General features: G+C 39.2%; 1 protein-coding gene across 1 annotated transcript in view; it reads left to right on the top strand.

Annotated features, from left to right (window-relative positions):
- Positions 1-2,316: 2,316 nt before the first annotated feature.
- Positions 2,317-25,788, top strand: part of JADE1 (jade family PHD finger 1) — a 79,293-nt gene continuing 55,821 nt past the window's right edge. The window contains exon 1 of the mRNA XM_027716010.2: positions 2,317-2,331. The gene's annotated coding sequence lies outside the window, so the exon portion shown is untranslated. The remainder of the gene's footprint in view (positions 2,332-25,788) is intronic.

Raw genomic sequence — 25,788 nt, 5'->3', positions numbered from 1 at the left:
TTCATATTTCTTGCTTGGTAACAGAAAGTGTTTCTTATGTTGCCATGTCTTCTACATATTCTGCATGTTGGCATAATCCTATTAACCTGATGTTACAGATGTGAACATCTTAGATCTATATAAACTGTATTTTTTAAATTTTTTTTTTACAAATCAAATGTAAATGAAATGAAAATCAGGAGACTGAAAGTAAAAGGAGTGGGGAGTTGCTGACAGATAAATAAAAGAAAGCATTAGTAGTTGATCCAGGTTGTACCAAAAGAGGCCAAAACTTGGCGTGCAATGACAAGCAATTCTCTGAATTTTTTCCCCACCAAAGAAATTGCCTGCTCTAAGAGATTACAGGCTCATGCCTCGCAATTAAAAGAAAATAATCTACTTTCATCCTCATGTCATTTTGTCTTGGTTGCTAGTCATGTCTCTAATGTACTTGGGTAGAATCCTCAGTCTTGTCAGCTTTCAAAACCTTTTAATATAGTATAAAAGCAGCTGACTGTTTCTGGCAGTAGGTAACTGAGTATTTGACCTATAGTATCTTTACGGTACTCTTTGCATTAAAAAAGCTGATTTTCATTTAGTTATTGAGGAATTCCAGCTGCAGAGCTTTGACTGATTAATGTCTTTAAAGGAAGAATTTCTGTAAATTCAAGGTTTGGTTCTTTACTTCCATCTAACAAAGTGGGCAAGACTTTCTTACAGATCCTCATATAATTGTTTTTCAGGCATGCATCAACTACTTTCCATGAGTAGGAAGACCTGAGTAAACTCTCCATTGGAATTACTTTTTTTTAATGGGATGAAAAATGGAGAATTTATCCACAGGGGATTCAAAATAGAGGTTTTCATTTAAACAAAACTCTTTGTTTAAAGTATAATTATGGGAGGAGGCAAGGAAACTTGGCAAACTCACTTATTTGAAGCTGCCCATTCTGACAGCTGTTTACTCTCAGTCTTGGAATATGTGTAAAGCAAACAAATTACATGTAGTATTGTTCTGTGTAAATTGTTGTGGATGAGGCAGTCTTTTTTGCAAGCATGTTTTTAGCAGGATTCTAAAAGCTCAGGCTGTCTTGGCAAAAAAATAATCCAGATGTAGGTGAGATGGCTCAGGAATAAGGTGGTTAGATGTCTAGGCACTATGCAGTGTATTTGGAGGAGTTTGCAATACAAAGTAGTAAGAAAATGAGAGTTGAAATCCTTGTTGAAAAATTATGTGTGATTTTCAAACTAACTTTCAAATGTGTTTTAGTTGAATCTCATATTTCCCAACAGATGCTGGAATCTTATGGTATATATAGAGACTTGCAGTTCTGGGTTTGTGTTACCACCAAAGAGGAGGTTGCTGCAAACAGTGTTAGCGGAGAACAGGGATGTAAAAGGGACAAGGTTCCTTTCCAGCCATTTAACCAAAGTGAAGTAAAGCTGAGCAAATCTAATTAAGAAAATTTCTCAGAAGACTTGTAGAATTTTTGTATGATTTCTTGGGATGGTATTAGCAGGAAAGCTCTCTTAGATCATTCTAGAGTTTTCTGTGGTTTTCTCTGTCTTCTGTGCAACTCAGCACTACTAAAGCTTAGCTAAAGAAATTATTTAAAAGTAGATTTTATTTAAGGAACAGACAAAGCTCAGACCCTTTTAAAAACATTTAATACTTGACGAGCCATGTTGAGCATATACCTTATTTGTGGATTATAACTTGTATTTTATTTTTACACATGGTATACAAATTTTTTATGAATTTGTCACACTAGTCAAGATGTGCATCATTGCACACTTAGATCCAGTGTCTCGTGGCACTGCTTTGTTGTAGAGATCCTGATGCTTACTCTATAGTCAAAAATCTGTGTTTTGTCAGCCATGGTTTTGTAAAGGTATAGTTTTTGAATTATGGAAACTCACCTTTTATATAGCTTAGTTTATCTCTGAATTGTGTCTTCTGCAGCTTCGTACCCTGACTCCCATTGTATCAAATTGGTATTTCACTTATAAGGCCCTGAACAATTTCATCCTTTTCTGGTTTACTGCTGGTCTCTTTTATTACATAAGCCTCCTCTGCTGAGAGATGTAAAATAAATCAGCTAGCTACCACGACTGGGCTCATAAAGCCCTTTTAAAAAAGTCTATTCACTACAGGGTCTGCATTAATCACCTGAATACATTAATATAGCGTGTTAATTTACAGCTATCATCTTCTATCGTCTTTTGTACAGGCAGGAGTGGAGTGCCTTGCTTGGCATGTACTTAAATCCTGTCCTAGTTTGTTGCTTCTGGGTCCCCGGACTTGTTACAGGCTTTGGTCCCAGCTCTTGTGTCTTTCTGTCCCCTGCACCGGTGAGTTGCTTTTGGGAAGGAAGTTCTTTTGCTTCACTGTCTTCAGTGCATTTGTTTATTTGTGTGCACTGGGTTTGGATCGCCCTTGAGGACTGGGGCTTTGAATTTGGTTTGCAGTGCTATGAAAGCCAGCATGCCTAGTGGGGGATACAAAAATGTTTTTGTCCGTATCTCTTCTTTTTTAAAAGCTTCTTATTCAGGGACATGGGGCTATTGTCTCAGTCACACCTTTGTTCCTCTTGGGTTTGCTATGTAAATAATTGTAAGAATGGGGCTTACGGTTGATGCAAAGTCTACTCTTCCAAGTAGTTAATTGTGAAAAAAAATTCAAGATGAGCAGCATTAAATCCACCATAATTCAGAATGAGAGTACCTACACAAATATTTAGTGGTTTAAGCATTTTATTAGATTAGTTTGGCTTTCTGAGTGTACTTTGGTGATCAAGCTTTCCAATATATGCTATGAAATAATTTCCTGCCAGTTTCAGTACCGTGGAGATTTGTGACTTGAAGATGTTTATACTTTTTGTTTCTTCTGCCTCTTAACAGCACTACCAAGTACATTCTGATACTGTTGTTACTTCTCTGCTCACTCCCATGTGATATCTCTAGGTAGTTGTATTTATATTTGCCTTAATGCTTCAAGTTTCTCTGAACTCACATTACTTCATCAGAATGCCATAAGTTTGTCACTTCAACAACTCAGTTGTAGTGCTTTGGCTGTACCAAAAAGTTACTTTTATAAAATCTGTCTCTCTTCAGATGCTGTTAGATAATGGATAGCACCTTGGACTGTTGTTGAACAGATATGCTCCCCAATTTGTGGTGGTTGTTTTCAATAGATGTTGACATGGCAGAGAGGCTGATGAGACATGAAGAACAAGATTTTTTTTGTGCTTCTCGATGCCAGTAGGTTTCTAAGGGTTTAGCCAATTGTTTGGCTGTGATTCGAGGACTTCAGCGATGTGTTTTGGAAACACAGTTCTGTAGCACGCACATGCTAAAAACAATCTGTTTCCCAGTGTTGGTGCAGGGAAAGGAAATGAGTGACAGTGACTTATTCTACGTGATATATTTACATGTAAATTCTACCATGCTGGTTCATATATAGGACTATTCACAGAGGTATCGTTTGGCTTCTTTTTAAAAGTCAACATGATTTTCCCAAAGAATAGGACTGTTTTGTTTATTGGTGCTCCAGACTGCTTGTATATGCTTATGAAGGATCAATGTACACATTCTATTTCCTGACAGCCAAGGCAAGTTCTCCCCAAAGAGACAAACAGCTGAGCTAAAGACAGTAGCTGATACAGGAGAGTCACTGATGTGATAGTACTGTGGCTGTTAATGACAGGTTTACTGCTGTTCTTGCTGCCCTAAGGGATTTTTTGCTGAAGGAATATAGTGCAGGCAGCGAGAATTAGAGGGCTGCTAGTTCAGACTGCTGGCTTTGCTTGTAATACTGCTTGGCATAGCTTTTAAGGAGATCTTTTGTACAGCCTGAAGTTTGTCACTGTCAGCTCAGCTGCAGACAATTCCCTTGTCTTTGATTGCAGATCTTTATTTGGTATAAGAATGTTACGACCCACTCCAGAAGGGGAGGGTAACCCAGGTTCTTGATAATAAATCCCTTGGGGTGGATTAGAGTGAAACGACACTGAATAATTGGTGTTTGTAAATATATATATATATGTAGGGTTTATTTTAGAACAGTTTTGTTTGAAAGGTAAGCAGGTATGTTGCCGTTTTGGGTATTATCATCTATAGTAATACAGCAATATTAAAGAAATGTATAAGGAAAGGAACAGAAAGAAAGGATAAAAGTGGAAAGGTATATATAGTCACCACCCGCTAGATCCAATGATGAAACTTGGTAGTTGCAGCTTTCATGTCTGTTGATTGAAGTGATGGTCATGATCTGTTGGGGCTGTGAGAAGCCCCCCACAAAACTCAAAAGATTTCATGAGTTATTATACACTTTGAGCTCAGGTGGGAACGTACTTCCTCTGGGGCAGGGAGTTTTACAATGGATGATGTCACAGGACATGTCACCACTCTTCGATGCTCTCCAGAGGGGTCTTCACAGCAAAGCCATCATGTAAGGGAGAACACTGGCATGATAAAAAGGATTATCCCACTGTGTAGGTATCTGGCAATCTAGTTTGTAGCTTCAGGTATGCATGCCCTTCAGCACTTGGGATAGTTGGACAATGGCACGAACTTATCTGAAGGTCCTTTCACAGTAGGCATATTCAGGGATGGTAGGCTTTGCTGGTTGTGCAGCTGTTTCTTTGCAGTTTGACAAAAGTCTTCTTTGTGATCTTGGCAATGTTTAAGCCATTAACTATTTCAGTCTCTGACAATGAAGAGCAGAGAGTGATTTGGGGGTGAGGGAGGGATGTAGGGCCTGAGGCAGATGGAGAGAACTTCACTGTGCCAGCAACAAGGAATTATTATCCAGGCTTAATAATCTGAAACATCAGATAAACGATCACTGCATCATGTTGTTCTCTAGAAAGAAAAAAAGGGTTGACTGAGACATTTTTGAGTCACCAGAGGTATATTTGAAGTGCCTTTAAAATGTTGACTCCGATGTTCATCTTCTCCAGACTCTGAAATGTGGGGCGGTGGGGTGTGTGTGGGGGTGCTGCTTTGACTCACAGAAGTAAATGTTTATCTGTAAGCAGGGCTTTTTTGGTGAGCTATAATTTTCAAAAATTTTTCCTTGAGGGACTACCAGCAGTGAATTTGTTCGAAAACCTGGAGCAAGAGCTTAAATGAATTGCAAAAAGAAGGAAGCCTTGTGATGCTGAAAGAAGTTCATCAACATACTCTCAGTGTGTCTCTTCCCCTCACCCTGCCCACTGTTGAATGTCCTGTTGCTTGATCTTGTAAAATAAAGCTGGGCTATGCCTAGGACTGGGAATAAACGTGGTTCTTCCTCAGCCTTCCCTTTACATCTTGGGAAAAAAAGACATTTGTTTTTGTAAAAAGGTATATTCATATAAAAACAAAGAAGAAAACCTAAATAAAATCCTACTATAGTTTTTGTGAAAGAAAAGCGATTACAGGAATAACCAAGAATAAACTCATTTTGTTGAAGCCAAAAAGGAAGCTGGAGGTGAGAGATGCTCAGTGTTGAGCAGGTGAAGGGAGGAATGTGAATAAAACTTATTTTATGTTATATTTCTGTCAAGTTAAACCATTTACAAGACTGAATGCAACTCGTCGACTTGAGTGTTGTAACAGACCAAACAGTAAAGCTACACTTCAGAAAAACAGTATTCCAAATCGGCTTTGCAAATACAGCCACTTAAACTCACAAGTTTTATATACACAGTTATTCAAGTGTCTCACTATGTTCATAAGGAAGCAGTAAGTCCCTTTTCATGTTCTTTTTTTAACCTATTCTTCTGGTTTTGTCACCTGATAAAGCCTCTAGTCCTGCAGTGGCCTCCTCTTCTGAAAGGCTTTGCCCATGGCATGGTATCAATGCTTCCATTAAACTGAGCCAGACCCTTTGACCTCATGGACGAGAACCAGGTACTGCTGATTTTAGTGGAGACAGTTCCTGCTCGTATTAGTCTTTGGGCTTCTCTGAACTCTAGCAACTAGATTTGTCACAGACTAGTGTTTATTCCATAGTTCTTTTTCCTTGTACTACTGCAGGTTACTTTTCTGTTGAAGGAGCTTGCATAGACACATATATACATGTTCTGCTATGCACATAAGTACTATTTTGTTGATGTAGATCACTCCCTTAGCCCTATTTCTCATTCCCTGCAGCCTCTCAAAATGGTCAGGAGCCACACATTCAGGGACTGAAAAACTATTGTTACCAGAATATGAATATCTATTTATAAAATAATTAAAGGGAGTCAGATGCCCAAAACATTTGAATTTCAGTTGCAAATATTCAGTCTTGTTAATTAAATGCATTATTTTGCCAGCTTTCTTTTAAATGACATAATAATAAAAGAACTCAACCTGTTTTTAAAAGGCTGCATGTTAATAGCTTTGAGCAGGTGCTGTGGAAATCAGGGGAGTCTATGAAATTTCAGAATGCCCCCTCCCCCTATAGAAAGTTTATTTCTAAAAAGTGCACGTGTTTCCAGTCTGATGTAGCAAATGTGTGAGACTATGATCTCTTTGCACTTCTGCTGTTTTGAGGTTGGTATTTTGTAAGGATTCAACTTGAATTTGTCTCAAGTGGAAATTCTACACAAACTCTACCTCATGTTCCTCTCCAATGATACGATTCCTTTCTGTTTTGTGATGACCCAGGAGAGAGAATCTGCATTTATATCTAAACAGAAAACCATTAGAGGAACTGTATTGTTATATTGGATACATTTATTGTCAGATTTAACTGAAAAAGGAATTTCTACTACAATTTTTAATTTAAATGTGGAAAATAAGTCTGTACAGCTCACTTTGCAAATTGTCATAGCCATTTGTTCAGGCAGAACAAGTGTCTGTCTTTGCTGTTGTACTATCACACCTTTTCTCCCAGGCTCTCATTGATGTATCTCCTTGAGGGAAGGTCTTTATTGTACCTTCATCTGGGATGAAAGTTTGAGGCAATTACCTCTCATTCTCTTTCTCTAGAGCATAATATGTGCAGGATTTTGCCAACTACAATAAACATATTTAATAGCTAATAAACATATTTAAAAGAATGAGTCCCAAGAACTGTGGAAAAAAAATTAATGTATACGATTTAGCTTCTGAAGATCTTTGTTTTCAAATTCAAAATTTATTTCACTGTTCATCATATTACTTTCTTTCATTGCACTTTCACTTCACAAAGGTTCTTAATGCTGTTGTGTTTAAAATCTTATTTTTGATTCTTTTTTTAGTTCATGAAAATGCCATGATTTTATGAGTTAATTTGCCAGCGGTTCCTAGTTGTGCATTAGACTGCCTGCCATGATGCCTCTGGTAGCTCCTCCCTTCCAGTAACAACTGCTGAAGTCCCTCTGCTCCGTGTGTCCCTACCTAGTTTTCATGTGCTCCTTCAGCAATGCCACTGTTATTAATTCTTTCCATTCCACTTCTCTTTCTCACCAAAAACTACTGGAGTCCTGCCCACTTACATCTAGAATGTTAGAAAGAATTCTAACTGATTGAATGCATCAATTCTCATATTCAGGTAGAGAAATGCTTTTAACTAGAACATCTTCCTTCATCTTCCTCCCTCCTCCACTTACAGTTGCTTTTATCCATGTTCACTTCACAGTGGAGAAAAGATCTCTAACTTGACCGAAATAAGTGGTGTTGCCACATTTAAAACCTCTTATGGCTGAAGGAGCGCACCAGTTGTGAGAGACTGGAGCACTGGAAAATGTTGTGTAGGCAAATGCAGACCTACGGTTCTCTTAAATTGAGCACATGTACTAAATTAGTGTAATGGTTGGTATAGTCTTATCTTCTTGCCTGGTCAAATCAAAAAGTTGAGCAAATGTGATGTTCTGTGCAAATGACTGCTGGGCAAGCGTGATCTGTGTGTGATTTGTGCATCTCTGAAAATAAGGGAACTTATTTATTTAGGCACCAGCATGAATTTCTTTCTTTCGAACTCAATGTTTAGAAATTAAGTGTCTGGCTTTGTTTCTGACACACTTTGGGAATAGTTCTACACACAGGCTTCTCTAGAGAATGTTCTCCCTCAGTTTTCATATTATTAACATACAAATCACTGCTGTTGGAAGTGAAAATTGAGTCAATTTTATGATCTCTCACCAGAGTCCTCGCGATCATCTCACAGCTGGAGAGAACAAATGGGCCTTTTAGTGTGTCCTAAAACTCAATAAACTAGAACTAGCTTGTAAGTTCCCAAACTGGGGTGACAGCAGAGCGGGCACATCTGCCTTTCAGTGGTATTCCTGCCCTAGTGCTCAACTGCTCATGGTCTTGAACAAAGTTTTTGTTTGGTTTGGTTTTTACAGATGCATGCTTTTCTCAGTTATTTTAAGGCAAATTTCCCCAATACTTTAATAATTTAATCAGCAAAAATAAGTTCCTTAAATACCATGGCCAGAAGAGGTAAAAAAAGGATCAAAAATGCATTTGAAAGAAATGGAGTGCTGACACTACCTGGCTTTGTAAATGGCTTTTGAATTGTACACAGTAGTTCATCTGGAAGGGAGAAGCTGTAGCTGAGAACTGCAAGATATGACCTCTGGTAATCTAATGGCAGAGAAAAACACTGATTAGGCTGTAGCTGTTAGCATCTTTCAGGTTTGGGGCAGAAATCCATTGACTCTTTCTTTTCTATCTTGTAGATACAAGTTTAAAATTCAATACAATATCATAATTTTTTCAGTGTTGTAATTTATTAAGTTTCTATGTACAAAGTCACAATGATTAAAGAGACAAGGAAATAAATTTGAAAGAAATTACTGTATTGCTGTTCCTAGAGGAAAGGGGGAAAAGGAATTGTTCTGATTTTTGAGTGTGAAAATAAAGCAATGTTCTTATATCCTCAGAGAAGTAGGAGAAGAGAGAGAGGCAGTAGTAGCTTAACAATAAAGACCATGTCTAAAGCCAATGTGTTTGTTTACCCTTAAGAGTTGAGATGGATTAGGCAAGAGTAAGTTACTTTATTGCTTTCAAGCATCATCATCATCATCATGGCTAGGCTTCGCGAACAAAGATTTGGGGAGGGCTCTACCCACGTTTGTTACAAGCGCGCTGGTGGCTAAAAAGGCCAATACGAGATAGGCATGACCGGTTGCAAAAGGCACAGCAGAAAGACTCCTTAGATGGTATATTCTGCAAGATACAATTCTTTCTGCATTGTCTTTTCTCCTCGAGAGTGATCCTGCGTGCGTTCTCAAAGGAAGCAGCAGCGTTATAGATGGCGTGTCTCCAGGCCTCCCGATTGGAGGCCAGAGTAGACCAGTTATGGTGATCAATATGGCCAAGGCTGAGATGTTGTTTCAGGGAGTCCTTGTATCTTCTCTTTGGGGCTCCTCTCTTGCGGCAGCCGGTGGCAAGTTCACCATAAAGCAAGATCTTAGGGAGGTGGTGGTCCTTCATCCTTGAGATGTGTCCTACCCAATGCAGCTGTGTTCTCATCAACATGGCCTCAATACTTGTGACTGCTGCTTGTTCTAGAACAGATGTATTAGTCACATAATCTGACCAGTGGATGTTTAGGATTGTACGGAGGCAGCATTGATGGAAGCGTTCTAGGAGACGCAGGTGGTGGCAGTAGATGAGCCATGATTCAGATCCATATAAAAGAGTAGACAGCACGATGGCTCTGTAAACACTGATCTTTGTATTTTTTTCAGGTGTTTATTTCACCAAACTCTTTTATGAAGCTTTCCGAAGGCACTATATGCCTTTGCTAACCTGTTGTCTGTCTCTCCATCAATCTTTCCATCTGAGGAGATGAGGCTACCGAGGTAATTAAACTGTTGAACTGATTTGAGCTCTGATTCGCCAATGGTGATATGGGGATGATGGAAGACATCCTGGGGTGTGGGTTGATAGAGAACTTCTGTCTTCTTTAAGCTGACTTCCAGCCCAAAGAGTTCAGCAGCGTCTGCAAAGCAGGATGTTAAACACTGCAGGGCTGCTTCTGTGTGGGCAACAAGGGCAGCGTCATCAGCGTAAAGCAGCTCCCGGACAAGATGGTTTAAGGTCTTGTCTTGTGTGGGCCTTCAGTCGCCTTAGGTTGAATAAGCTTCCATCAGTATGGTATCAAATGTAGATACCATCCTGATCATCGAGGTTTGCCGTGGTCCTTTGGAGCATCATACTGAAAAAGATTGTGAATAGAGTTGGTGCGAGAACGCAGCCTTGTTTCACACCATTAGTTATTAGAAAGGGCTCAGAAAGTGCGTCGCCATATCTGACTTGGCCGTGCTGATCCTCATGGAGTGAGATGATCATTATAAGGAACTAGGGGGGACAACCAAAACGTTCCAAAATCTGCCATAGAGTTTTTCTGCTCACAGTATCGAAAGCCTTGATGAGGTCAACAAAGGTTACATAGAGACCTTTGTTCTGTTCCCAACACTTCTCTTGCAGTTGTCTGAGAACAAATACCATGTCTGTGGTGCTCCTGTTGGCTCTGAAAACACATTGGCTTTCAGGTAGAATTCCTTCTGCTATAGCTGGTATTAGTCTGCTCAAGAGTATTCTTGCCAGGATTTTGCCAGCAATGGAGAGCAGAGTAATACCACAGTAATTTGAGCAGTCTGATTTAACTCCTTTCTTCTTATACAAGGTGATGATGACTGCATCACGAAGGTCTGATGGTAATTCACCTAGTTCCCAACAGTGCACCACAAACTCTGAGGTGTCAGATGATGGTCGATATGTCTTGCTGTCTATCAGAGAAGGCTGTGATCCAGTGAACAGACTGTGATCTACAAAGAGAACCTCAGGGTATATCAGGTATGTGTTTTCTTGCTTTCTAAGCTTTGCTTCATTTTAAGGCAATGTAAGACTTAAATTACTTTGTTTAAATGTATGTATTCCAACATGTGTATTGCTTAACTTCCTTAATGCAAAGATTATGAAAAAAAATAAGCACTGCTTCCTTCTGCTAGCATTCCATTTTCTGTTATATATCAGTAGATTGAAAACTTTCAAGCAAATGATGGTAAGAACATACATCTGCTTCAAAATGGCATGATCTCTTTTCTAGTATGAGACAGATTTCCTCAGGGCTCTGGGAGTTATCAGATTAGGCTTTGAGGATGCTGTGGGCTGCAGGTTACACTGCTGTGAGCACCACAACATGTGAGCATGTCGAGGTAGGACAGGCAAGTCTCAGGCAAAAAATGTCAACTCAGTACAACAAGGCTGCTCCATTTTGTGTCTGGTTAATGGGAACACAAGGGTTCTGTCTCAGTTCTGGGGCTTTGTTTCTTTGGTGAATAGTTTTGAGGTAATGTGCATGTTTTTTGTGTTCCTTTTGATAGAGAATTTTTTTCCATGCTTCCTTCCTAGTAATGTCAGAAGCGGTCAGTTTACAAGCCGTTGGGCTTAAGGACTCTTTCATTTACTTTAAATTTGAGTAACAGTTGTTATACCCATGCCACATACACAAAATGTATTTGCATTGCATTATATTAACATAAAGTTTTAGATGCCTCTTGAGAGCTAAGACAAAAGGCCTTGGTTGCATCACTCATTTTTTATGCTGAAGTACATCTGCATTAACGTATCCTTTTCATTCTGCATAGGGTCTATCTTTTCTCCAGAAAATTGATTAGAAATGACAAGTTCTCTCAATCCTTTTCCTTCTACATAGGGTCTATATTTTCTCCAGAACGTTCATTAGAAATGACAAGTTCTCAAGTACTGGGTTTTGCCTTTTCAGAAAAAAATGGATTTTCATAGAGGAAAACCCAGTTCTACCAGCAGCAGTAATGTGGTTTCAGGCTTTGCCTACCTGTGATAGATGAGCCACCTACTGTGAAATCCCAAGGGAGGCAGGCTGTTGCTGAGGGGCATTTAAGGACAGGGTTCACTGCACTCATTGGCTCATGGCTGACTATCTGGTTTGTTTGGTGATAAGACTAAAGACTCTCTATAGACTAGAAACTGTCGCTACTAGTGAATAAAAAAAAGAAACCAATTTCTGGCAGTCAAGACAGCAATAATGTGCCTGAAGATGCAGTATTTGAAACAACTCTGATATTAAATAGATACAGTGTTTCAAAAGCTACAAGTGCCTTGTAGGGTTTTTTCTTCCCTCATCTCTTCTTTTTTTTTTTAAAGTTTTAATTTTAAGGTTATTGACAAAGCCTATTGTTGAAAAAAAAATTGCAAAAAATGTGGCACTTTGACACCCAAAGTTCAGGAGGCTGCAGAATAAGCCAGACCTTACCTTTAAGTTGTGCTCCTGTGGTAATCTCATCACAAGAAAAAATGCCAAGTTCTGATATTTGTAAATGATACAGGCTTGTCTTAGTGTGTATGTATGGTCCCATACCTTTTCCTATGTGGTGTCCTAAATATTTTTACAGAAAGAGCTTAACAGAAGTGCACATCTTGAGAAAAACCTGCATTCTGCCAGATAGAGTCTTCCTAAGTAGCAATTGCAAATCTGAACTTTCCCTTTAAAGAAGTTCTTCAACAAGATAGACAAACAGGTTAGGAACATGATGCAGATGAATGGGTAAGTATAATAATAGTAGTAAAGTCCCAAGCAGTGCTGGAAGCAATGTATTTGCTAAGAGATGTATAGTTCCCGAGTTAGAAGTAGGAGTGGGTAAGCAGATTGAGAGTGCAGGAGGGCCAAAAGGTTAACTTGATTGATTCTTTTATTTTCCTTCAAGATTCTTGGGACTCAAATCAATGGAGAAGATGTATTATTTAAAGGGTGCTACTGGAAAAAGAACTACTGTCAATCTCTCCTTGGCTTTCAACAAAACTTTGAAAATACTGGTTTGAATCTAATTGTAGCTAGACTAGATTCAATCAAAAATTAACTTACCAAATCTGAGTGAACATGTGTCTAATTATGGACAAAATATTTGGCAAGATTCACTTGGCATATTTTGGCCTGTACTGTGCTGGTTATGTAGATTATAGTATATCCCAATATGATGATGAGACAGGCCACAACTACTTTTAGTTGATTGGATGAATACCATTATTTATTGGCATAAAAAGTAGAAATGATTACAGCTTAGTGAACAGTAGTTAAAGAAATTCCCTGTGGGACCAACATCAGTTGGAACTGACCTTGGGTGTAGTTACAGTATCTCAAGGACACTGAAATTATGTGGGCTTTTCAGTTCTATTAAGAGAATTATTTTCTATGTGTTCTTATCAGCTGCTGAATTGCAACTTGCTCTTTTCATTTTCCAGAGGCTCCTATATCCACAAGAAGATCAGTAGTGTTTTGCAATTAAAGGTTTTCTCAGGTGTACTGTGCACAAGAGCTATAACCAATAAGATTTGTACTTGGCAGGTAAATTCTTTGGGGATGGCCCTTCTTTCCTCTTTTTTCAGAGCCCTGAGGCCTTGGATGCATATGTGGTGTGACTGTGTAGATCAGATATTGCATTGTGACCGTTCCTACCACAAAACTGAGGATGTTGGTTAGACTTCACAGTCTTTAAGATTTACAGTGACTGATTTTTATTTTTTAAAATGAAACTTGAAGATGCCTTTTTTTTTCTGCAAAAGGTGAAATTACTATCTAAAATATGTATAACACAGACAATGATTTTACAACTTTACTTACACTGCCTAATACATCCCTTCAACCCTGACTCTAAGAGCAAAGTGAAAAACTAACACGCTCCACCCACCTCTCCCAAACAATTCAAGTGCTGTGATCCAAGATCCTGCAATTTTTTTTATTCTGAAAGCATGGGAACTAAATGGATTGGATACCATATTTATCCAGTGACAAGTGCAAAGGGAGCATAATCCTTTAGTCTTTAGCTGCTTTTCAATAGAAACCATATTTTCCACATAAGATTCTGTGTCTATTTAATCCTAAAACTAAGAGATTAAATGACTATTTGGAGACCTGTGGTGATGGGGAGAAGGGATGTTTGCAGTCAGGCAAGGGGTGCAGTTCATTTAGTGGTGGATAAGAATGTTTGTAAATATCAAATACTGGGTTATCCAGATATAAGTACAAGAAAATAATTACCTATTTTTAAATAAAAACAGAAGAGAGAAAATACCTGGCCAAGGTTTAGAACAGTAATGGGGAGACTAAAGCTGTGTCTATATTAGCAGCTGGATTTTAAATATGAGTATGGATTTGAAATGAAGCCCTTGATTATCCCAATTTACCGCATATGGATTCAGTTCTCAAAGGGATCTAGGAACAACTGGATCCCTCCAGGAAGGATCTGGCCTGGAATTCAGGTCTGAATACGCTTTGGTTTTGAAGTTTGTTAGGCTCTATCCCTCAGTTTGGGTTTTGCCACTGTGAGGTTATCTTGGAAGACACGAGGGTCAAGATGAGGCTCTCAAATGCTGATGGCTCTCACAGCAGCCTGAGGAATCCTTCCTCATTCATCTGTATCTATTTGGAGTTGAAATCCTTTTCCTTCTGTAACTGTCCATCTTTCTGTCTTTCCGTGCTGAATTCCTATTTCTCTTTGTTTCCACTTTGTATAATGCCTTTTCTACTTTTTTCACCACCTGCTGCCAAGTTTATAGTTACCTGTCTTACTTCATAAAATTCAGAAACCCTCAGCTTTGGGGCCTCAAGGCTCTGATTTGATCTGTGCAAGGATTGGGATTTTAGTGTCATCAAATAATCCTACTGTCTCCCTGGAAGTCATTTATGGCATGATGGCTGTTGATAGAGGAGATTGGCAAGCAATGAGGAATTCAACCAGCTAAAAAAGTGAAGGTAGAGTCCTTGAAAGTCAGGAACAGTATTCGTGCTTGGGAACACCAGAGCAGATGTGCACTCTTTATGTGGAGCTTGAACGGATCTTTACTTGGGAGCGTTCCAGCCATCTGGTGCCATGGCTGAACTCCTGCATCTCTATGACAGAGGCACCATGTAGGAGAATCCAGACGAGAGTGCCTGTTCTGATGTTTGCTCCAAGATCCCAGTTCCCTTAGAAGGGACAGGCCACGAAATACCTTGTTCCAGCCATCCCTGGAGTCAGTGAGCCCTTGTGCCAGTGCCCTGGATCCCAGCCCCACAAAGTGTGCTGTTTATTCTGTATTTTGCTCTAGGAGGGGGGGAGTCGGTGCCTGACCTTTCTGGTAGGCTCAGAGCCACAGCGACACTGTGCACTGCTGGTCTGATACATTTAAAACACCTCCTTCAGAGCCATAAGCTGTGGAAAAATTCCTCCATGGAACAGCTACCTCAGGAATTCTCTCCCCAGTCCCAGCTCTTGGGTACCTAGCTGAGCCCCAGTGTTGGGGAACTGTGTTTAATGCACGCTGCAAAAGCACGCCTCTCCCAGGCTTCTGTGCTGAGTGCCTACAATGCAGCCCCTTTCTCACACTGCCAGGGATTAGCTCACTCACAGGGCAGTAACTTTGTGGAGCCTGTCCCTGACCCACAAACACAAGAGTAGGTACCATTTTTCTGACTTAGAAAGCAGTTATTGGCTGAGGGGCTGGTGGATTGCAGCAATCCCTCTCTCCCCTCCATGTCTCAACAAGCAGGAGTTGCTGTGCCACCCATCAGCCCCTCAACAGGACCCACAAGGATGTGACCGTCTGTAGTTGGGACTCCCTCTGCAGAAATAATGTGCAGCACAGGGTCATCCACCTTGTTACAGGAGCTTTGTTGGTTCCTAGTTTCAGCAGAGAGCTCACAGACAGGGTCAGTTATAAGTCTCTTCAGATGGGAAAGAGGGAAACGGCTGTTGCTGGCTATTGTGTGCTGCCAGGTTATCACTCCAAACAGGATATTGCATTCATGTAGTACCATAGTTTTACCAGTTTGGGATGGATATATAGGCAGGAATGCCAGAGAGGGCAGCCCACAGCATTCTTCCGAGTTCCCTCACATGGGAGTCTGCAGAGATTCAAGCAAATGCTGATAAAAGGCTACTGCTGGGCTGTGATCACCTATTATTCTTGGGAAACAGGAGATTTTCTACCTCCTTCCTCTATGGCACAGGCTACACAAAGTGTGTGTAGGGGGTGCTGAATGGGACAGAAGTTCGTGTCTCAATAAAAGGGAGAAAGAGAAGGTTTTTTTGCTGAGAGGGTATTATTCCTCCCACTCAAGCTGACTACCTGTTATTAATTTTCCCTCTGCTGTGCTAAGGCTGCTGCTTTACCAGCTCTTATGAAGCTTTCCTTCACCTGTGCCTTCTTGTCCTTTCTCACCTCTTCAAGCTTGGAGAGACCCTTAGTTTAGGTTGTGAAGCCCTGGAGAATAGCTACCCTTCAGAAAGTTTTGAAGTTTTGTGAAGATGCTTTGGCTTTAGGCCACGGTCTGATCCAGTGCAACCCTCCTAAACCAAATATGATGGAGATATGAGGCATTTCAGCACCAATCTCATAGATCTGCTAAACACTCTCTTCAAGCTAAGATATTTCCTGATGAGAAATAACTTAAAAGCCAAGAGGCTGGCCCTCAGTCATTTGAGCCATTTAATGTTTTTCCTCTAACTCATTTTGTTTGCAAAGTGCATCACCCTGTTTCTGTAGCTAAATACTCACAAAGGGATCTGGTATGATTTGTAAAAACTACACCAGTTTTTATTGAAAACCTCTGTCTCATGTCGTGACTGTTTTCTTAATGACGCAGCTGCACGGCTGTTGGGATCCCATTTATATTGATATACATTACTGATGGGTTAGAACCACTCTTAGTTTTCATTCTGTCCTAGTTAGGACAGCTGAGATCAGTTCATCATGGTATGGGTGTAACCCAAAACTGTGTATTCTATAGCCTTCCATGCCATTTCCCAGAAACTGTTGTGAATAGACTATTCGCACCCTCTGCCCATAGAGCCTGACTCCTCAGGCTATAAACTAGGTGTTAAGAGGCCTGTGAGATAGGAGGATGCTCTTGTCCTCACACCCTTTGTGGAACTCCCCGCCCTGAGGGAAGTACTGAACATTCCTGCCTGAACTGGAGGGTATATAATCTTGGAGTCTTGGAACATTTTTAACCACTCTGATGAAAGACTGCAACAGCTCTTCCCCCAGCATCTCACTGCAATCACCACTTTGACCAGACTGCAACAGCTCTTCCCCCAGCATCTCACTGCAATCACCACTTTGACCAGACTGCAACAGCTCTCCCACCAGCAGGTTCTTCCCCTCTCCCTTTACTTTGGACTCAAGCAGGGCCCAAGGAACACCACTTTGTTCATGCCCCAGGGTACTGGGTTATACATTTGGGTTTTGTGGGTTAAGACCAATTTTTTGTTTGTATGATTGTACTTACTGTATTATTGTAGTAAATTGTTATTCTGACTTATAATCTCTCCTTTGAGTTGAGTTCATTTCCCCTGCTGGTTAGCTCTAAACCAGCACACATTCTCAGGTTTGGTGTGGGAGGTGTTGCTACAGTGATATATATATATGTTTTATATATATATATATAAAAAATATAGACATATTATATCCATCCTAAATTCCCTGATTCAGAGTTGGCCATCAGTCATGCTCCTCAAGGTTGTGATCCTGTTAATGTTTTTAAGGTAATGGGATTTGGGCAAGGTCACTATTTACATGGGAAATGCCCTTGGAAAAACCAAAAGCGCTGAAGGAAGGTGATCTGAATTGCTAGGCAGTGGGTTTTCCTTGCTACTCAGTACTACATTAGTGGTGTAGCTGGGAGGTGATTTCTAAGTTGGTATCTTTTAAATGTCAGACTGTTTTAAACTAGTTGTGGTAATGCGATACCATGATGACATTTACCATCAGCAAGAAGTGTTAGTCTGGGCATCCTAGCCTTCTCCAGCAGGCAAGAGGTGAACTTTGAAAACTTGCCTCTTTGGGAGGTGCCGGTTGCACAACACCACACATGCTGGTCTGTGTTGGGATAACAGGAGCAAGCAGTAGCTTTTGTAGCTGTCGGGTTTTCTGTAGTCACATAAGCAAAATCCAGAGTTGACAAAATATTTAAAATGCAAAACAATGCCAGTAAATCCAACTGCCTTTTCATTTGGCACTGTAGCTTCTTAGGCAGCTCTGTGGGATTGTGTCTGTCTTGCTTTGCTGGATTTGGAGGTGTGTGGGACTGAGAAATGATGTTTGATGGCTGGCTGTGTTGTCAGCCTTCATAAATAAAAGCTCCATACCAAATAATATCACCTATAACCTACACACCAAAACTTCACATGGCTCTTTGGCCAGTATATAAACATACATATGAATTGATGCCTCTTAATATGCCCAGTTATTTAAATTGATTGATATGGATAGGTATAAAAGTAAATTGGTTTCAAAATTCATAGGTGTTTATGCCTATCAATTGGTATTGATATCTTACTGATGACTCCTGTAACAGTAAGTCTCTCTGTCTATCAAAAGGTATCAATATTGATAGGTATTGATATGTATCAATGCTTATCTAAATCAGTCTACCAATACCTACCTCTCAGTAGGTATTAAAAAATATAGATATTATGGAGTATTGCTATTGAAAGTATCAATATCAATAGGTATAGATGCCTACTGATATCAAAATAAGTATCAAAATCAATAGGTATAGATCACTATTGAAATCAGTAGCTCTTGAAATTGAGAGATTTTCATGCCTGTCAATGTCTATTGATGCCTACTGATTGCAAAATCAGTATAGAAATTGATAGGTATCAATTCTTACCTTTTGATATCAGTAGGTATCTATGCCTAATGATATAAAACTAAATATTGAAATTGATAGCTATGGATGCTTACCAATAGTGAGATTAGCTTTGACAGACATTGATATTAAAAGGTATTGATTCCTTTAAAAAGGTACCATACTCTTTATACGCCTGTTGGTGTCAAAAGTCATATTGAAATAGGTTTTGATGCTACTAATATTGAAATTTGATTTCAAAATCAAGAGGTACTGATAACTGTACTTATCAGTAGGTATCAATGCCTTTAGATAGATATGGAAATTGGCATTAAAAAATACAGGTATTGGTGCCTATTGATATCGAAAGGTATACCTATGTGTATAGGTATCAATGCCAGTCAATATCAAAGTTTGGAAATCAACAGTCATCAATGGGTAGTGATGCCAATGGATATTGAAATCAATAAGTAGCAATGCTTGGTATCAAAATAGTATTGATATCTTTACTATGCCTAGGTCCATGGGCCTGGGTTCAAGTTACACACATGAGATGGCAGTGGCTCAGTATGTCAGAATTCCTGTTTAATTACACTGATTTGTAATATCCCTTCAGTTAAGTTGGGATCAATGTTGAATGGTCAGACTTACCAGGAGAGTTCCTGGCACAAAAATTGCTTCAAAAAGGGAGTGTTTTTGCTTAACTAACTGTGCTGCATTTAGTACCCAGGGGACCACGAGTGTGATGCTTTTGACTTGTCAACAGAGTCCAAGTGTCATGGCAGCTGCTGGGAGGAACAGCTGCCAAGAATGGAAACAACATAAAGAATATCCATGAGGAACAGGAAGAGAGGAAATAAGAAGCATTAAAATGAAAGAAAAGGCTCAAGATAGGTTCTCCTCAATGAATAGAAGAATTTTGATGAGGAAACTTTATGTTGACTGAAACAGAGTAACCTTTAAGGGAACATATAGTTTGTGTTCTGGCAGACAGATCTAGCCTATGATTTCTGGTGAAAAGTACTATCTACTTTGACCATGTAGATTATAAATATATTGGTTAAATCCTGTTGTGTTTTAATTACCTATTTATAGGAAGGGATGGCTCACCAGATTTTGGGTTTAAGCTAGTGCATTTTCCAGGAAAACTTTTAGCCAGTTCCTGCTTTGAAGTAAGAAACCAAACTGCAGATTGTTTTCTTAGATGGTTGGAACTTGTTATATGTAACAAGTAATTTTCTTCTGAAAATGTTATTGCTTCTTCAGTTCATTTACTTTCTTAGCTGTTTATCAGAGGACTTTTTGTTCATTCAAGAAAGATTTAGTGTAATCGCGGCATAGATTTGGACATTAAACTAAAATCACTATAAAGGTCTGGAGGATATGGAGTGAAAGAGTTCAAATATTCTGGTTTTCTTTTAGTTATGTCAGATTTAAGTTGTTTGATTCATTTGATCTTTAATTCAAAGTACAAAGGCTGGTATGAATAAAATACAAGAAGGGCTTTGACCTTGTATCATGGGGCCCATTTAATATTCAGAGAATATTCCAAGAAGATTCTAAAAATTACATCTCAAAATTGGGGTTAAAAAAGATGAGGAGACACATTTTATGTCTTTTTCTTTTCAGAACTGCTACTTTAATACTAGAACAGAAGAATTAGTCATTCCAAAGTCTGGCACCTAAAGCAGCAAAGAATAAAGTTGCCTCTCCCTATGAAATGTAGCAGTCAGCAGTTCTTCCACAGATTTAAAAAAAAGGAAAAAAAGTGTTAGGAAATGAGGACATTCCAAACTCTGGATCACACATTTTGTACATCCACTAAGGGACACTTTGTGGTTTATCATTTACCACAAAATAGCTGTGGAATTCTCCTTCATGTATGTTCTCTTCAGTTTGGGTGGGTTGGTTGGTTGGTTTTTGTTTGGTGGGTTTTTTTGTTTTAGCTTGGTTTTGTTAGTTTTGTGTTGGTTATTTGGTTGGTTTTTCTGTGTGTGAAGACAGATGACATGTCCTGTGCTCCTCAAATGTCCTGTGCTCTTGTAGCACAAGCAAAAGGAATGCCAATAATGTATTTTTCAAAATCTAAATAGAGCTCCAGAATAATCAGAAATTATTTTTATAAGATGATTTTGGATTATCATGAAAAATCAGTATTTTTTAAAATTAACAAAAGTGGGTATATATTTTAAATAAACTGACTGTGGTGATATTTCGCTCAATAGGTTCTGTTGTCCATTTGACACAAAATATGTATGTGCACACAACAGGGATAACATGGTTCAAGACTGAACACGTGTTAAGGAAGTTGTTCACTCCTGTACATGTTTATAAAATTCTTCTCTTGGGGTTATTTCACTAATTTCAATGCGATAGAAGTTTCTTTTGATTTCTGCTGTACTAGTGAGATCACAGCTTTCATCCTTTTATGATCCTCTTTGCCACTAAAAGAAAATTGGGAGGGCTTCTGAATGGAAAAGCAGCAAATTACTGGTAACATAGCTTTTGGTTGCCCTGGGAGTACTCACTGCATCCTTCAGTTTAATTTGCTTAATATATGTAATTAATTAAGCAACTGCAAAGTGATAGAAATGTATTTGTGGATTCAGTCTCTGTAAATTAGTGATAAATTTGATAGTGCGGGACAATGGTTCTTTCTCTGTGGGACTAATGATCTCTAATGACTCAGGAGTCATTTGTGGAGCTCATCATGTTTACCTATTAAAATGAAGTCATTACATTTTGCTGTAGAAATCTTAGAATGCTTTCGGTACTACCTGCTGTGAATTTGGCTGTGAATTTCCAGTAATGAATAGGACCTGAATCCACGTGGACAGGACTCTGTCCCCTAACATAAGTATTTTCAACAAAGGCAAAAAGTGGTCTCCTAAAGGGTGGAGATCATTTAAAATGCTTGGACTGAATAGCTGGAACCTGTCTACTTGTCTACAGAGAGCTTTAGTGCAGCAGGTGTTGTGCCCACATTGTGTAGAGTCTGGGCAGCTACACATGCAGCTACTGAGTCTGCCTGCACAACTGATAATTTTTTTGTATATGAAAATGTGTAGAACAAAGTTTGGAGGCTAAACTAAAAAAACATTTGAAATTAGGCTTAAGATCAATCCTTCCTACTTCCTTATACAGCATTCTTTTTGTTTTTCTTCCCTCCAACTATTTAAAGGAAACTGATAGTTTAGCTGGAGTCCAGGCACACGGTTATTGGTGTCATCTGTACCCAAGAGATAAGTGACGTACCCTTCGTGCAAAGAAAAAAAAAAAAAAGGCAACTTCACTTGTTTTTTGCAAAAGTGTTTTTTTTTTCCTTGAGGAAATTCATGTGGTTTGTTGTCACAGTCAAGCAGCATAACAAACTTATGAACTTAACTGCAGAGTCATTAGGGTTGGAAAAGACCCTTAAGATCAAGTCCAGTCAAGATGGCAATTAGATCAGACTTCAGTGGATGAGCCATTTGGAGCCTGGAGTCTTGACTGTCTCTGTAATTGTCCCATGTTTTAACTTGTTCCACCTGCCAAATCTCTTAGAAAGTGGATTATTTGTTTATTTTTGAAGCTGCAGACAAATATGCAGGAGATGTTCCTGTATGTGAAACAAAATGATCTCTCAACAGGGAAGATGAACACACTGGTATTATTAATAGAGCTTAAAGTCCAAAAAAGTTAAGATATTTTAGCTGGTGGCCTATGTTTGTAGCATATCTAGCAAGTCTTATGCAATTCTCAGACCTAAAATATGTGTTGTTTTAAAAAAAGTCAAGCATTAAGAGTTTTTTCCACCTGTTTTTAAAAAGTTGTATAGTCAGAACAAAGCACAAAGATATGAAATTATTTAGCCCAAAACTTAGGCTTTAATGTGCGTTCTACATGTCTTTTGTCAAAGTTGAGACATTGTGCAAGAGAGCACGAGTCAGGAAGTGGGATGAGAACAAGCAGTCCCTTTGGCTCTGCAGCACACTGTTGTGAAATTCAGCTAGGAGAAAGTGGAAGCATCTAACCCATAGGTAGCCCTTGACTATCACATCTGGCTTTGCTGGGCTCATGCTGAAGCCATGACCTCATTATGCAAACTGAGGCAGTTTAGATCACACCAAGAAAATCAGAGCTGTAGATCTTCAAGGAATGTAATAACCATGCAGACAAGAACTAAGTTTAGACTATGCCAGAACCAGACAAATGTGCAAGAATTTGCTGAACTACATTTTTAGCCTTGGGCATCAAAGTCCTTTGAACCTGGTCTTGGTAACCTAGCACATTTTCCACTTGTGCTTAATGCTCTAAGACCTGGCCTAAGTTTTCACAGTGTTGAATGTGTCCATTTTTCTTCTGTGAAGTGTGAACGGGGTTGGGATAAGCAAACACCTTGTTAAGTAAGATTTTGTTTGGTACATATGCTGGAAATGACATGCAGCTTTTAAACTTGTTGGATGTTCAGGTTGAGATGGTGGTTTTCAATCAGGGTATGATGTGTTGTGTTTGATACATCAGTTTATTAAGAAATATCATACAGATAGAATGACAATGTCTATATAGAATTCTCTATAATTATAAAACATAGGCTTGGGAAAAATCCTAGCTCCACAAAAGTTAGTGGCATAAACACTCATTCCCAGGGAAAAGAGACTTTCAAACTCATGCTTTTGATTTCAATGATTGCTTACAAACTGTAAGTACATGGAAGCAATTTGAAAAGTAAGACAAATATTGGTGTCTTCATTCCTTAGCTGGGCTTTGGAGACCTCCAGACTTTGAGATACTTGTGAAAACACAGCATGCAGGTGTGTATGGAGTAGCAAAGGATTTTGTGTGTATGTTGTAGCTTCATTTTCTGGACTGCTGTTTTTTCATGGGAAAAATACAGAACTCACGATATTAGTGTATCTTTGTCAACTTTTAAAAGGATTTAAAACATTTAACCAGGTGATGTTAATTGCATTCTGAAGGATAAGCATCTTCGTCTGTCAATGGGACTCCCTCACTGGGGAAAGTATTTCCAATACTTATTCATTTCCTTCACATGAACTGACAGGGCTCACACAATCAGTGATCTTCGTCTCTTATTACCTTGCCCAAGGTTTGGGACTTTTTTGCTGTCCCTGATTTCCTTCACTGAAATCAAACTCCTGCAAACAAGATAACTAGGATTTCTGAGCCACGTGTCAGGCACTGCTGAGCGCACCATACCCACAACATTTTACTAAGGCAGTCATGAAGGATGTTTAATTTTCTTGAAAGAGACAGACCCCAAAGAATCCACAGGAGCAGCTCTTGGAAAAGAAAAACTTGTAAGGGCAGAGGCAAATTGTGGCTCTAGGCTCCAACATCAACATGTTGGGAGAGGAAAAATTCCTTTGCTCCCTCTGTGGGCCTGTCCAGCCAGTTAGTCAATATGTGCTTTATTGCACATATTATTGATCCAAAGCACCACCCCAGAGTGCCAGGACACGATGTACTCTGGCACGGCACTGGCTGCACTGGGTCTGGCGCTCTATCAGGCTTTCTCGAACTTATCTTCCGTAAACTCTTTTTTCCCATCTGTGCTGTGGCTGGAGACTCTGCCTGGCTCCCTTAAGTAGTCGGGCCCTTTCCCAGAAGAGATCTAAGTCATTGCGGGCTCACCTTTAGCTTTGGTTGAGGGCAGAGATGCTGCTGTGGCTGGCTAAATATTTGAGAAGCTGAGTAGACTGGAACTGCAGGTTTGGCACTTATATAAGGATTTGTGTGTTCACTGCAGGATGTGCCTGTTTCTCCCTTAAAGACACTGGATTACAGTCAGTTGGCACATTTGCTTTGCCCCAGTACTTGCTCTTCCACATGAAGAAAGTAACCTGCCTCAGATTGTCAAAGAAACATAAATGTGTGATGGTTTCAAAGCATGTCCTGGATGAAAGTGAGAGAGAATCTTTTCTGACTTGCGCAATTTGAGGAGCAAACATGGGTGTTTACCCTGTGCCAAAATCTGGCCACGTAAGCAGATCAGACTTTTTTTTTTGATGTTGTTCTGGAAGGTCAGAGACTATTTTGTTTACTGCAGGTTTTTTTTTTGCTTAGTGAAGCAAAGTTCACAGGAGCCAGAGTAATGATCTGATTTCCAACTTTTCTTCATTATTCCCTGTGTGCTTAGTTAAATATAACTGTGGCAGTCTCAGCTTTGAGCAAATAAGCTGTAACTTCCAAATAAGCAATAAACTCCTTTGTCCATTAAAAGAAAAAGTAACTTCAGAATTATTGATATAAATGGTATGACATGTCTCGAGGGCTGTTGACATCCTGAGCATTTGCTTTATGTGCCCTGAAAATTCACCATGCAGCTGTTTGGGGTTCTGCCTCTGAACATCTTCACGTGCAAGAACTGTGCCACCTCCTGTAAGTCACTGTTCTCATAGAATATGAAGTAGAAATTTGGGGTTAGACACATCCACTGTGCAAATGCAGTGTTAAGGGTAGCTGACCTTTTGTATTGTGTATGTTTCAAACAGCACTGAAGAATTATTCTGTTGTAATTTGTTAGGGCTGAATAATGAATTAGAGTCTCTTTGCTTTGTCAGGGGCATTTTTTATTTGTATCTCTTTACAATTATGTCTCAATGTCTTATTTGCAAAAGAAATAATAATTCTCCACCTGATAAAGGTATTGAGGCTTTTTTTATGTTGATGGATTCTTTACTGGGTATGTATTTTTGATAAACTCTTAGCAAAGCGGAAGCATAACAGTGTGAACTGTGTTGATTTGGGTATGTGTTAATGCCAGATAGAGGACAGTCAGCCCATTCGCTGCAATGTTGTGTGGCCCATGATTATATGGGATAAACTGCCCTTTTTATCCCAATAGCCCCCCGCCTTTTTTGGGTGTGAGAGATAGAGGGAGGTTAGATAAGGGCTCAGCTTCCCCTATTGTGTAAACATTCTTTTGTGCTGGATATTCTGAGCCTCTGAGTCCCATTTGGTACTGTTGAACCTCTGCATATATACAACAGTGAAATGGAAGTACAGGAGAGAGCTTTTATAACATTTATGTTGATTAAAACTTCCTAAGCTGGTTTTTGTGCTTATTTACACAGTGGAACTTGTAGAAAAGCTCAGCAGTCAATATTGCCACAAGAAAAAGACATTTAGTATAGTTTTCTCAATAATTTTTCCTACTTGTTAAACACTGAATAATTTAATTTATAAAACATAAAATGGGTAAAGTAATATAGCTGAAATAAACAACAGTTGCCTGTTTGACTAGCATT

This window comes from Pipra filicauda, unplaced genomic scaffold, assembly GCF_003945595.2.
Source record: "Pipra filicauda isolate LSUMZ 115617 unplaced genomic scaffold, ASM394559v2 scaffold30_size5312502_pilon, whole genome shotgun sequence".
NCBI classification, from domain to species: Eukaryota; Metazoa; Chordata; class Aves; order Passeriformes; family Pipridae; genus Pipra; species Pipra filicauda.
This window is presented reverse-complemented; position numbering and strand designations above follow the sequence as displayed.